We start from the raw sequence: 12,094 nt of genomic DNA, 5'->3' as shown, positions 1-12,094 counted from the left end.
GACCACTTGATTGTGAGAAGCGTCTGTCACAGTGTCTACACTTGTATGGTTTATCTCCTGTGTGGACTCGTTTGTGTGTTTTAAGCTGACCTGCAGTGGTGAAGGATGACCCACACTGATCACAGAGGTGCTTTTTAACCTCACTGTGAATCAGTTCATGTCGTTTTAAGTCACCTGATGTGGTGAAGCTTCTCCCACATTCTTTGCAGTATTTCAGTTTGTCTCCAGTGTGTTTACGTTGATGCGTTTTTAAGCTCATTTCATGGCTGAAAGTTTTTCCCACAGAGGTCACAACGAAAGTCTTTCCTACCACCACAGTGATGACAGGGTTGAGAACTGGATCCATCTGTGTCGCTCTGCTTCTAAACAAAGACACAAAGACAGTGTAAGTCAGTCCTTCAACATTTTTATCCTGAATGTCTCCTGAAATAAAGAGCATCTCTGCAGACGTCCAATTACATTTGACTGTTTCAGTTAACACACTCAGTTTACTGGGCTGCAATAACTACAATACTACCACCATAATACTACAGTAATACTAAAATCATAACTGAAATGAAAATCTGAATAATCACTCAGAGCTGCTTTTCCATGCAGTAGAACTGCTAACATGCTAACACAGTTTAATGAGTAGAGTTGTTCCAAACAGTCAGGCTAAAATGACAAGATAACAATATAAATACATACCTCACAGTAACTGCACTTGTAGAGTCTCTTTCTGGTGTGGATCTGTTGGTGTCGTCTCAGGTAATGTGGAGCTTTAAAAGTCTTCTCACACAGGTCACATTGATAAGGTCTCTCCTCAGTGTGGGTAAACATGTGTTCTTGTAACTGTGTGTCTGTAGCAAAGTATTTGCCACACTGTTCACAGCTGTACACATCATGTCTGGTGTGACTGCGTAGGTGTATATTTCGGCTTAATCTCCAGCTGAAAGTTTTTCCACAGATGTCACAGCTGTATGCCTTAATTCCAGAGTGGGTAACTAGATGCCTCTGTAAGCTGCCACTTTCAGTAAAAGCTCTGCCACACTGATCACAGCTGTACGCTTTAACTCCACTGTGGATGAGTTTGTGTTGTTTTAGGGAATCCTTCCTGGAAAAAGACTTTCCACACAAGTCACAGCTGAACGGTCTCTCTCCAGTGTGGATGAGTTGGTGTTTTTTTAGTGAAGCCTTTTCAGTAAAATCCTTCCCACACTCGTCACAGCTGTACGCTTTAATTCCACTGTGGATGAGTTGGTGTTTTTTTAGGGAAATCTTCGCAGTAAAATCCTTCCCACACTTGTCACAGCTGTACGCTTTAACTTTACCGTGGATGAGTTGGTGTTGTTTTAGGGAACGCATCCTGGTAAAAGACTTTCCACAAAAGTCACAGCTGAACGGTCTCTCTCCAGTGTGGCTGACCTGATGCTGTTTTAGTGAAGCCTTCTCAGTAAAATCCTTCCCACACTCGTCACAGCTGTACGCTTTAATTCCACTGTGGATGAGTTGGTGTTTTTTTTAGGGAAATCTTCGCAGTAAAATCCTTCCCACACTCGTCACAGCTGTACGCTTTAACTCCACTGTGGATGAGTTGGTGTTGTTTTAGGGAATCCTTCCTGGAAAAAGACTTTCCACAAAAGTCACAGCTGAACGGTCTCTCTCCAGTGTGGATGAGTTGGTGTTTTTTTAGGTAAATCTTCGCAGTAAAATCCTTCCCACACTTGTCACAGCTGAACGGTCTCTCTCCAGTGTGGCTGACCTGATGCTGTTTTAGTGAAGCCTTCTCAGTAAAATCCTTCCCACACTCGTCACAGCTGTACGCTTTAATTCCACTGTGGATGAGTTGGTGTTTTTTTAGGGAAATCTTCGCAGTAAAATCCTTCCCACACTTGTCACAGCTGTACGCTTTAACTTCACTGTGGATGAGTTGGTGTTGTTTTAGGGAACGCATCCTGGTAAAAGACTTTCCACAAAAGTCACAGCTGAACGGTCTCTCTCCAGTGTGGCTGACCTGATGCTGTTTTAGTGAAGCCTTCTCAGTAAAATCCTTCCCACACTCGTCACAGCTGTACGCTTTAATTCCACTGTGGATGAGTTGGTGTTTTTTTTAGGGAAATCTTCGCAGTAAAATCCTTCCCACACTCGTCACAGCTGTACGCTTTAACTCCACTGTGGATGAGTTGGTGTTGTTTTAGGGAATCCTTCCTGGAAAAACACTTTCCACAAAAGTCACAGCTGAACGGTCTCTCTCCAGTGTGGATGACCTGATGCTGTTTTAGTGAAGTCTTCAGAGTAAACTCTTTCCCACACTCGTCACAGCTGTACGCTTTAACTCCATTGTGGATGAGTTGGTGTTGTTTTAGGTGACCCTTCATGGAAAAAGACTTTTCACACAAATCACAGCTGAACGGTTTCTCTCCAGTGTGGATGACCTGATGAAGTTTTAGTGAATTCTTCCTAGTAAAATCCTTCCCACACTCGTCACAGCTGTATGTTTTCTCTCTCTTTCTTCTGTGAGGTTTGTCGGCCTCCTGAGAGCGCTGACTTCTCGCTCCATGTTGGTCCTGCAGTGACAGAGATACAAACAGAGCCAGGGAGTGAAATGCAGTCGTGGAACAAACTGAACCTTCAAACTCCCTCCATTAACACTAGTTTTAAACCTGAAGGTGGAGTGTGGCACCAAACACCTTAAAGGTCTCTTATCCCCACCTGCTGGTAGTTCCAACACATTACATCCAACCTGGTGTTTAAACACTAAAATCATGCCCATCCCTCCTGATTGTGTATACACACACACACACACACACACACACACACACACACACACACACACACACACCGTTGTTGTTTCTAATACATATTTCTATAATTTTTATAGATTTATACATAATTATTCAGTGATAATAAATCCCATGTTTTTTTATTTGTTTATTCAAAAGGAACCCCATTAGCTTCCACAAACAGATGTTGCTCGTCGTCCGTCAAATACAATCACATAAAATATTATACAATAAAGTGGATTCAAGATATCCACATAATTTGGCTCTTACATCCACAGTGAGGTTTCACAATTAAAATATAAGCAATCAATAATAACAATAATAATAATAATAATAATGATAATAATAATTAGGGATGCACCAATACCGATACTGGTATCGGGGCCGATACTGTAAAATGTGTGTGTACTCATACTCGTAAAAGTTAACCGATACCATGAACCGATACTAACTTATTTCATTAATCAAATTCAAATTCAAATTCAAATTTTTATTTGTCACATACACAGTCATACACAGTACGATATGCAGTGAAATGCTTAGACAACTGCTCGTGACCTAAAGCCGTTAGCGCCGCTAGCGCCGCTAGCACTAGCATCGTTGGAGTCCTTAGCTGCAGCCTCGAAGCGAGCATAGAAGGTGTTCAGCTCGTCTGCCAGTCACGGTCGCGTTCGTCATACCGGTTGTTGGTGCTTTATAATCCGTTATTGTCCTTAGTCCCCGCCACAGGCTCCTAGAGTCACTCTGTTGGAGTTGTGACTCTAGTTTCCTCCCGTAGCGCTGCTTCGCCTCTTTCACCGCCTTCCGCACGTTATATGACGCGGCTTTGTACGGGTCCATGTCCCCCGTCGTGAGTCCCGTGTTGTAGGCAGCGGTGCAGGATCTCAGAGCGTCGCGGATGGTTTTATCCACCCACGGCTTCTGGTTGGGAAACGTTGTGATAGTCTTTGTCTCCACGGTATCATCCGCTAGTTTCCCGATGAATCCCACAACCGCTTCCGTAAACACGTTGACATCATCGTCGGAGCTGTTTCTGAACATGTCCCAGTCTGCGTCGTCGAGTGCGTCCTGTAACGCGGCCACCGATTGATCCATCCAGCGCGCGACCTTCCTCTGAACCGGAGCTTCCTGTTTCAGCCTTTGTTTGTATTTTGGCATGAGGAAGATGGCGGCGTGATCGGATTTGCCAAACGGAGGGTGGGATTGTGCCTTGTACCCGTCCTTGACCGTAGTGTAGCAGCAGTGGTCCAGTGTCCTTTCACCTCTGGTGGGGCAGGTGATATGTTGATAAAAGTTTGGCGCTGCGCGTTTGAGGTTGGCACTATTAAAGTCCCCCGTTACAATAAGCGCAGCGTCCCGGTGTTGTGTCTGGTGCTGTGTGAGTGCCTCATGCAGCTCGCATAAGGCGGTGACCGTGTCCGCTTGTGGTGGAATATAAACGGCACTTATAATGACCGATGTAAACTCTCGAGGTAGATAAAAAGGACGAAACATGATGGACAGTAGTTCCAGATTTGGTGTGCAGGAGCGTGTGAGAGGATACCATGAACCGATACTAACTTATTTCATTAATCAGAGGGTGGCATGTCATTTCTGTTGTAGTTTTTTAGATTGGCCACTAGGGGGACATCCCGCGCTAAACAGGCACAGGGTTAGGCGAGTGAGACTGGCGGCTCCAGATAAAAAAGAGAAACTGGAGGCTGTTGTAGCTAGGCTAAGCAAAATGTCAGCAGTGTGGACCGGAACAGCCAACTTTAACTCAGGTTTTGGAAAAGCGATGAAAAATGTCAAGAGAAAATCCACAGGCAGTTTAAATAACAGAGGCTCTGACTCATTTTATCGCTCTGGATGACCAGCCAATGCCGGCTGTGGAAAACATAGGATTGCACCGTCTTCTCAGCATACTCGAGCCGCGATATGAAATTCCCAACCGCCCATACATCAGGGAGTTAATGGTGCCAAAACTTTCTGAAGAGGTAAAGACAAGCAGTGTGTGCACGATGTCAGTCCTTGGTTTAACGGCGCAGTGGACTGATGATCCACGGGCAGATGAGGAGTTCATCAATGCCAAATACTTTCGTTATTTTGTTTGTTTGTTTACAATATGGACTCTCTGCAATAATTAAAGAGAAGTGCTTATTTTTCACTTGAAATTTTTTTGTGGTCATTTTTATTAAGATTTTATTTTTTATCGGCAGAGAATAAAATAAAACCTGTCTTCCAATTCATTGCATTTGTGTGTGTGTGTGTGGTAGAAGTATCGGTTTTTGTACTCTGTATCGGCAAGTACTCAGATCCAAGTATCGGTATCGTATCGGTTTGTAAAAATTGGTATCGTTGCATCCCTAATAATAATAATAATAATATCAATAACATTGCGGCACATTACACAAATATCAAAAACAAATCATCTCTTACAATATTACAACAACTAAAAGTTCTGTAAATCGGCTTTTAAATGTTCATTGAAGTTTTGAATAGCTGCTAATTCTCTAATTTTATAAGGCAATTTATTCCACTTGAAAGTTGCTCTAAATATAACAGTTTTACAAAAAGTTACTTTTAACTCGAGGATTTACTAAATTGCAGTTTGTTGAAAATCGTGTAATATCATTATGTATTTCATCAGGATACTGCAGCTGAGCAGAAATAAATATGGTGTGTTTAACAGAATTGCGTTCTTTATAACTACAAGTAAGCCATAGAATATTTTAGCCTGTACAGGAAGCCAAGAAAGTTGATAATGCATTTTATCGATATTAGTATTAGAGATGGCACGATGCCACTTTTTAATGTCCAATACCGATTCCGATATCATATGGATATCTGCTGATACCGATATGAATGCGATAGAGTGTTTTTTGTAATCAATAAAACTGTTTTTTAAATAAATATCCTGCTGCATTTTGTATAAGTTCCTACTCAAGTTTTAAAAACAAGACACTAAAGCTATTCTGTTATACCAAATGAGAACCTTTCCTCTACTCCCTCTTCACCCACGACTGCAGACCTGCCGATGGTTCTGACACCATCATTAAGTTTGCAGATGACACCACGGTGATTGGCCTCATCAGTGACAACGATGAGGCCGCCTACAGGGAGGAGGTGGATCGTCTGGCTGAGTGGTGCGACAGAAACAACCTGCTGCTTAACACAGAGAAGACCAAGGAGCTCATCGTGGACTACAGGAGGAATGCTGACCCACATCCACCCATCCACATTAAGGGGACGGCTGTGGAGCGTGTTAGCAGCTGCAAGTTCCTGGGAGTCCACATCTCCGAGGATCTCATCTGGACGACCAACTGCTCCAAGCTGGTCAAGAAGGCTCACTAGTGCCTCTTCTTCTTGAGGACTCTGAGGAAGAACCACCTGTCCTCAGACATCCTGGTGAACTTCTATCGCTGCACCATCAAGATCATCCTGACCAACTGTATAACAGTCTGGTACGGGAACTGCTCCGCCTCGGACCGGAAGGCGTTGCAGAGGGTTGTGAAAACTGCCCAGCGCATCGCCGGAGCACCACTTCCTGCCATAAAGGACATCTACAGGAAGCGGTGTCTGAAAAGGGCTGGGAAAATCATCAAAGAGCCCAGTCACCCATCACATGGACTCTTCACCCTCCTGCCCTCTGGGAGGCGCTACAGGAGCCTCCGGACTAAGACCACCAGGTACCGGAACAGCTTCTTCCCCACAGCTGTCAGACTCCTGAACTCTGCCTCCTGACATCTGACCCACGTTAAACTCATGGACTGAACATACACACACCCACAACCACCTACACACACAATGGACAACTGTACCCTCAAACACACAATAATAACATGGACTGAACCACCACTCACAACCACTAGCACTTTATATAGCCTCTGTAGAAATTATCCACATATCTCACTTATCTTAACTGCACCACTGTATAATTCTGTATAAATAATCATTCTGTATAATACGATAATTTTTAATTCTACAACTGTTTATAACCTGCATATTTCCCATTTCTGTATAGCTGTATATCTCATATTTCTGTATAGTTTTTTTTTATTTCATATTCTGTATAGTTTTTCATATTTATATCCTGTTCATAGCCTGTACGTACTTATAGTTATAGCATATCCATAACATACTTCATACCGTGTGCATTATAACATACCATAATAGACCCATTTCTGTAATATACTTACATATCTATATTATTGCTAATATATATTGTAATATATCTATATCATGGCTAAAGCACTTCTGGATGGATGCAAACTGCATTTCGTTGCCCTGTACCTGTGACATGTGCAATGACAATAAAGTTTAATTCTATTCTATTCTATTCTTTTCTATTCTATTCTATTCAAATATTTTATAGTTCAGCAACACACATCAATCTAATAAACTTAAACCTGCACCATCCTTCTTATTCTGGTATTTTAAAGAGTACTTGTCAGAAATATTAAACAACCTAACTAATAGAGTTGCCAACTCCCAGCAAAAATCTCCCAGAACCACCCCCGCCCTCCACCTCATGATGCTTAATCGACATAATCAACTTTAATTTAATGCACGTGTACATCAAATGCACAGAAATAATCAATTATGTTTCTAAAATAATTAAATAGATTCAACATCTTTCTTCAACAGAATTGCAGACTGCACAGATGGTACCTTCCCAAAGGAAAAAGGACTATAGCTTAAACAGGGTGTAAATTAGACTTAATAGTTACCATATACAGTAATGGATTTCTATACATTTAATCAGATGACCACTTTGGTTGTAAGATTCAGATAATTATTTATTAAAAGTTAGTCCTTTAAAAGAAATAACAAAGAAAAGTATTTTTTGTGCCTCCCTTTTCTTGTTAATGCCCTACCTGCCCCCTGGCAAAGCTTTGCTAGACCCACCCCTGCACAGTTACCAGCTGTCAGCTACTTAGAAAACATGAGAGAAGAAGAGGCAGCTGCAGCTTAAGGACACAGACTAACTCCAGAGTCTTTTTTTCCCCCATTCTAGCTGAAGTACCGGACAAATCGCTTCCTTTTCGCCTCAGTATGGAAGAGATTAAGATTAAAAATGCTGCGGTTTGGAAGCATGTGTTGAGGCTCCAAATGCTCCACCAGTTCGCCGACAGGTCTCGCAGACAACAGCCGCTCTATCGAGTGACACATACTTCTCTGATAAGCCAAGTAGCGCGTTTTGTGAGGCGACGATCGGTCCATTTTTAATTAGTTTAGTATGAACATCTAATCTGGACGCCCTATTCTGGACTAACTGAAGTCTGCTAAGATCTGTCTTATTAGCTGCTGACTAAATGATTGAACAATACTCCAGAAGAAACATTACTAGTGCATTAATGACATCTTTCATAATTGAAGAAGTGATACAGAAAGAGCATTTCATAGCCATAGCTATACCTTGTCCCGTTTTCTTAAAAACAGTCGATGTGCTGAGACCATGAAAGGTGGTGATTTATGGTAACGCCGAGTATTTTAATCTGGGTGATGTGTTCTAACACTGGCTATGGAAAGACTCAGTTGTGGGCTGTTGACTAATCTGCTTCTAATTAACATAGATTTGGATTTAGATACATTCAAAATCATGTTGTTTTTACTTATCCAGTCAAACACCTTCAGCAAATTTTGTTGTGACACGCTGATCAATTCAGAGTTGTCACTGGCTGAATAAAACATGGTGGAATCATTGGCATACCCAAGATTAAGCCAAGACATATTGCAGATCGTTAGTGAAAACTGAATAGAAAAGTGAGGCAGCTGCCTTGGGGTAGAGCACAGTTCATGTCGCAGCTCTCGGAGAAATAAACATTATAATAAACCTTTTGCCGTCTTCCAGACAAATAACTTTTCATCCAGCACAGAGCAGCTGGTGAAAATCAGTAACATTTTAGTTTATCAATCAAAAGATCAAAATTTATCAAATCAAATGCAGCACTAAAGTCCAAGAATACCACTTTCCCATCATCTAGATGTTTATACCATATATTATCTGTCATATGAATTCCTTTGCAAGTAAATCGATCGATCGCAGTTGTCTTGTTTTTCTTTCATGGGAATAAGTCCTGGAGACAGCGGGGTCTGAGTTTAGACCCAACAGGTTCAGTGAAGAAAAATGTCTGATTGTAACCTGAGGGTTTTTTACATTAAGAAAAAGGCACCAAACTAGAGATGGACCGATCAGATATTACGTATCGGTCCGATACTGACGTAAATTACTGGATCGGATATCGGAGAGAAATAAAAAATGTAATCCGATCCATTAAATATCAAAAAAGCACCTCACAAAACTTGTGACACGCCGTAACTCAGCTCATAACCGTAGGGCGTCGGAGCAGTGTGCTCACGTGATAGAGCGGCTGTGTGTATTTGTAGCCTCAAACGAGCATTTCATCTCCGATGAAGTTATCCCAGAGAGAAGTAAAGCAAGTGTGTAAGTTCATCTCTGAATGTTTGTAAAGCATTCCCACGTTAAGCTTAACAACAGCAGCACGTTTAACCTTGATAAGCTGTTGTTAGAATTTATTTAATATTAATTTCTACACCAGCATCTTTTTCTACGTCGCTGACGGCTGGTAACTGTGCAGGGGCGGATCTAGCAAAGTTTAGCCAGGGGGGCCGATAGGGCATTAACAGGGAAAAGGGGGGCACAAAGACATACTTTTCTTTCTTATTCCATTTTAAAATGTCTAGCTTTTAATAAATAATTATCTGACTCTTACACCCAAAGTTTTAATCTGATGTAAAATATATAGAAGTCCATTACTGTATATAGTAACCGTTAAGTCTAATATACCTTAGTAAGCTATACTACTTTTTCCTTTGGGAAGATACCATCTGTGCAGTCTGCAATTCTGTTGAAGAAAGATGTTGAATCTATTTAATTATTCTTGAAAAATAATTTATTTCTGTGCATTTTTTTTCCCACACTGCATCAAATTAAGGTTGATTACGTCGATTAAGCATCATGAGGTGGGGTGTGGTTCCCTATTTTTTTTTTTTTGCTGGGAGTTCGCAACCCTATTAGTTAGGTTGCTTAATATTTCTGCTAAGTACTATTTAAAATACCAGAATATGAAGGAATGAGTAGGTTTAAGTTAATAGATGTTAATAGACTGAACTGATCAGTATTGCTGAACTATGAAATATTTTGGGTGCAGTGTATTTTTTACATACAGGTATAACAGAATAGCTTTAGTGTTGTTGTTTATTTAAACTAAAGTATGAACTTATACAAAATGTAGCAATATATTAAAAAAACTGTTTTATTGATTAAAAAACACTATGTCGGATTCATATAGTAAGTAAATCGATCGATCACTGTTGTCTTGTTTTTCTTTCATGGGAATAAGTCCTGGAGACAGCGGGGTCGGAGTTTAGACCCAACAGGTTTAGTGAAGAAAAATGTCTGATTGTAACCTGAGCGGTTTTTTTTACATTAAGAAAAAGGCACCAAACATTAAACCAATTTAAGCCTAAACAGTAATACATGAAAGTAGAGCAGGGCGATATGACCAAAAATATTAACAGTGCAAATGCAAATTCCTCGGCGCAAATGTGGCCAATTTCCATTGGAAATGCCTTTTGGTTAAACTGTCAGCAAGCAATTTGCATTTGCACTGTTAAATTTTCATATAACTTCAATACACATAAAAAACAGCTGTTTGTTTAAGTGAAAATACATTGATGGGATTTTTTGCACTAATAAAGTTGTGGAGTTGTAAAGTATTTTATCTCGCGTCAATTATATCGTCAGTTATATCATTATCGCAAATTTTCAAATGTATATCGTGATAAATATTTTCGGTCATATCGCCCTGCTCTGTCTGTCACCTTCTGTGTTGAGCTCATTGTTTTCTCTGTAGTGGCTGAGCTGAGTCCAAGTAGCTGAAAATGTTCCTCTGCTGCTCCGACAGACTCTTCTCCACAAAGCAGACCTTTGTTAGGCTCCACACTGCACTGAAGAGTCAAAGTGTCTCATATGTTCATCTGACAAGTAAAAGAACACATTTTTGGCAACTTGTTGGAAACAAACACAAAATTTAGCAGTATATATATACACACACACACACACACACACACACACACATATATATATATATACGTACATACATCTCTCCATGTGTGTGGAGTACACAATAGCGTGTACTCCACACACATGGAGTACAATAGCGCAAGTATTCACACAATAACAGACAAATTTACATTTACACAAGAAAGATATGTACAACTTATACATACACCTGCAAACATACATCCACATACATACATATATGTATATATACATATATGCATCCGTATATACATACACACACATATTTCCACATAGATGCTTACATCTATATACATACACATACATGCCATCTAACTAGCAGGTGCAGTGTGAGGTGCAGTGTGATCAGTGATATTGCACATTGAGTGGGAGGGGGGGGGGTGCTTTTGGAACTATACTAAATAATGTTATAATAAATACAGTTTAAAGAGGTAAGGGTGTTGGTTGCATTGAAGTATAAACAGAAATACGATTTATAAGTAAGGTGTAATGTCCATGAGCATTGGCAGTGCAGTTATCATAAAATCAGGGTGGAGGTAGGGCATGTTTGACAGCCTGTAGGTAAAAACTTGTGTTGAGTCTGTTTGTCTTTGACTTGATGGACCTGGAGGGAGGGAGGGGGTGGGGGGAGTGTCCAGGGTGTGAGGGGTCTTTGATGATGATGCTGGCTTTCTGCTGAAGTCTGCCAGTATAGATGTCTCTGAGGGGGGTTAGTGAAGTATATTTATATATCGATCGATCGATATATAAATATATATATATAGAGAGAGAGCCCTTTTGAATGTTGGCAAGTATGTGTATGTGGTGTTAAATAGGCCTATACTACTGCGCTTTGATGTCGCTCGTAAGGGTCAAACTCATTGTGAAACGTTTGAGAACCACTGCTACAGAACGATGGAGATTTCCGTTATATGGTAACACCTGCACCTCACGTGACGCCCAGAACTGTACAATACTGATGCTTGAGAGCGCGCGTGTGATGCACGCGTAGAGTGTTGAGCGCGTGATCAGTGGTGAGAAAAACAACTCATGAAACTTGACCATACCTTGGCACTTACCTTTAGATGTGAGAGGTAGTGATGGTCCGCTTGAAGCTGACGCTCCGGTGCGTTTGTCAGAAAGATCAACTGCTTCAGAAGCACCGTGTCGAGGCTTGATTCGTTTGGCCAGAGTCACGTGATTAGTGACGTCTGAAGCTTCATTTAGAACGTACTTTATTTTTTTTTGTTTGTTTGAATGTGCTGCGACCACAAGACACTGATTTAGTAAAAGGGCTAGATGTTAG

At 40.9% G+C, this 12,094-nt stretch overlaps 1 pseudogene across 1 annotated transcript; it reads right to left on the bottom strand.

Moving 5' to 3' along the window:
• Positions 1-1,340: 1,340 nt before the first annotated feature.
• On the bottom strand, positions 1,341-11,972 carry LOC146511765 (uncharacterized; annotated as a pseudogene). Its single transcript, XR_014876258.1, has 2 exons — positions 11,868-11,972; positions 1,341-2,546 (listed from the first exon to the last, which is right to left on the bottom strand). The product of XR_014876258.1 is annotated as an uncharacterized LOC146511765 (transcript).
• Between the last annotated feature and the right edge of the window lie 122 nt (positions 11,973-12,094).

Source organism: Neolamprologus multifasciatus, chromosome 9 (genome assembly GCF_963576455.1).
Source record: "Neolamprologus multifasciatus chromosome 9, fNeoMul1.2, whole genome shotgun sequence".
In the NCBI taxonomy this organism is placed as follows: Eukaryota; Metazoa; Chordata; class Actinopteri; order Cichliformes; family Cichlidae; genus Neolamprologus; species Neolamprologus multifasciatus.
Note: the sequence above shows the minus strand (reverse complement) of the source record. Positions and strands in the feature narration are given on the sequence as shown.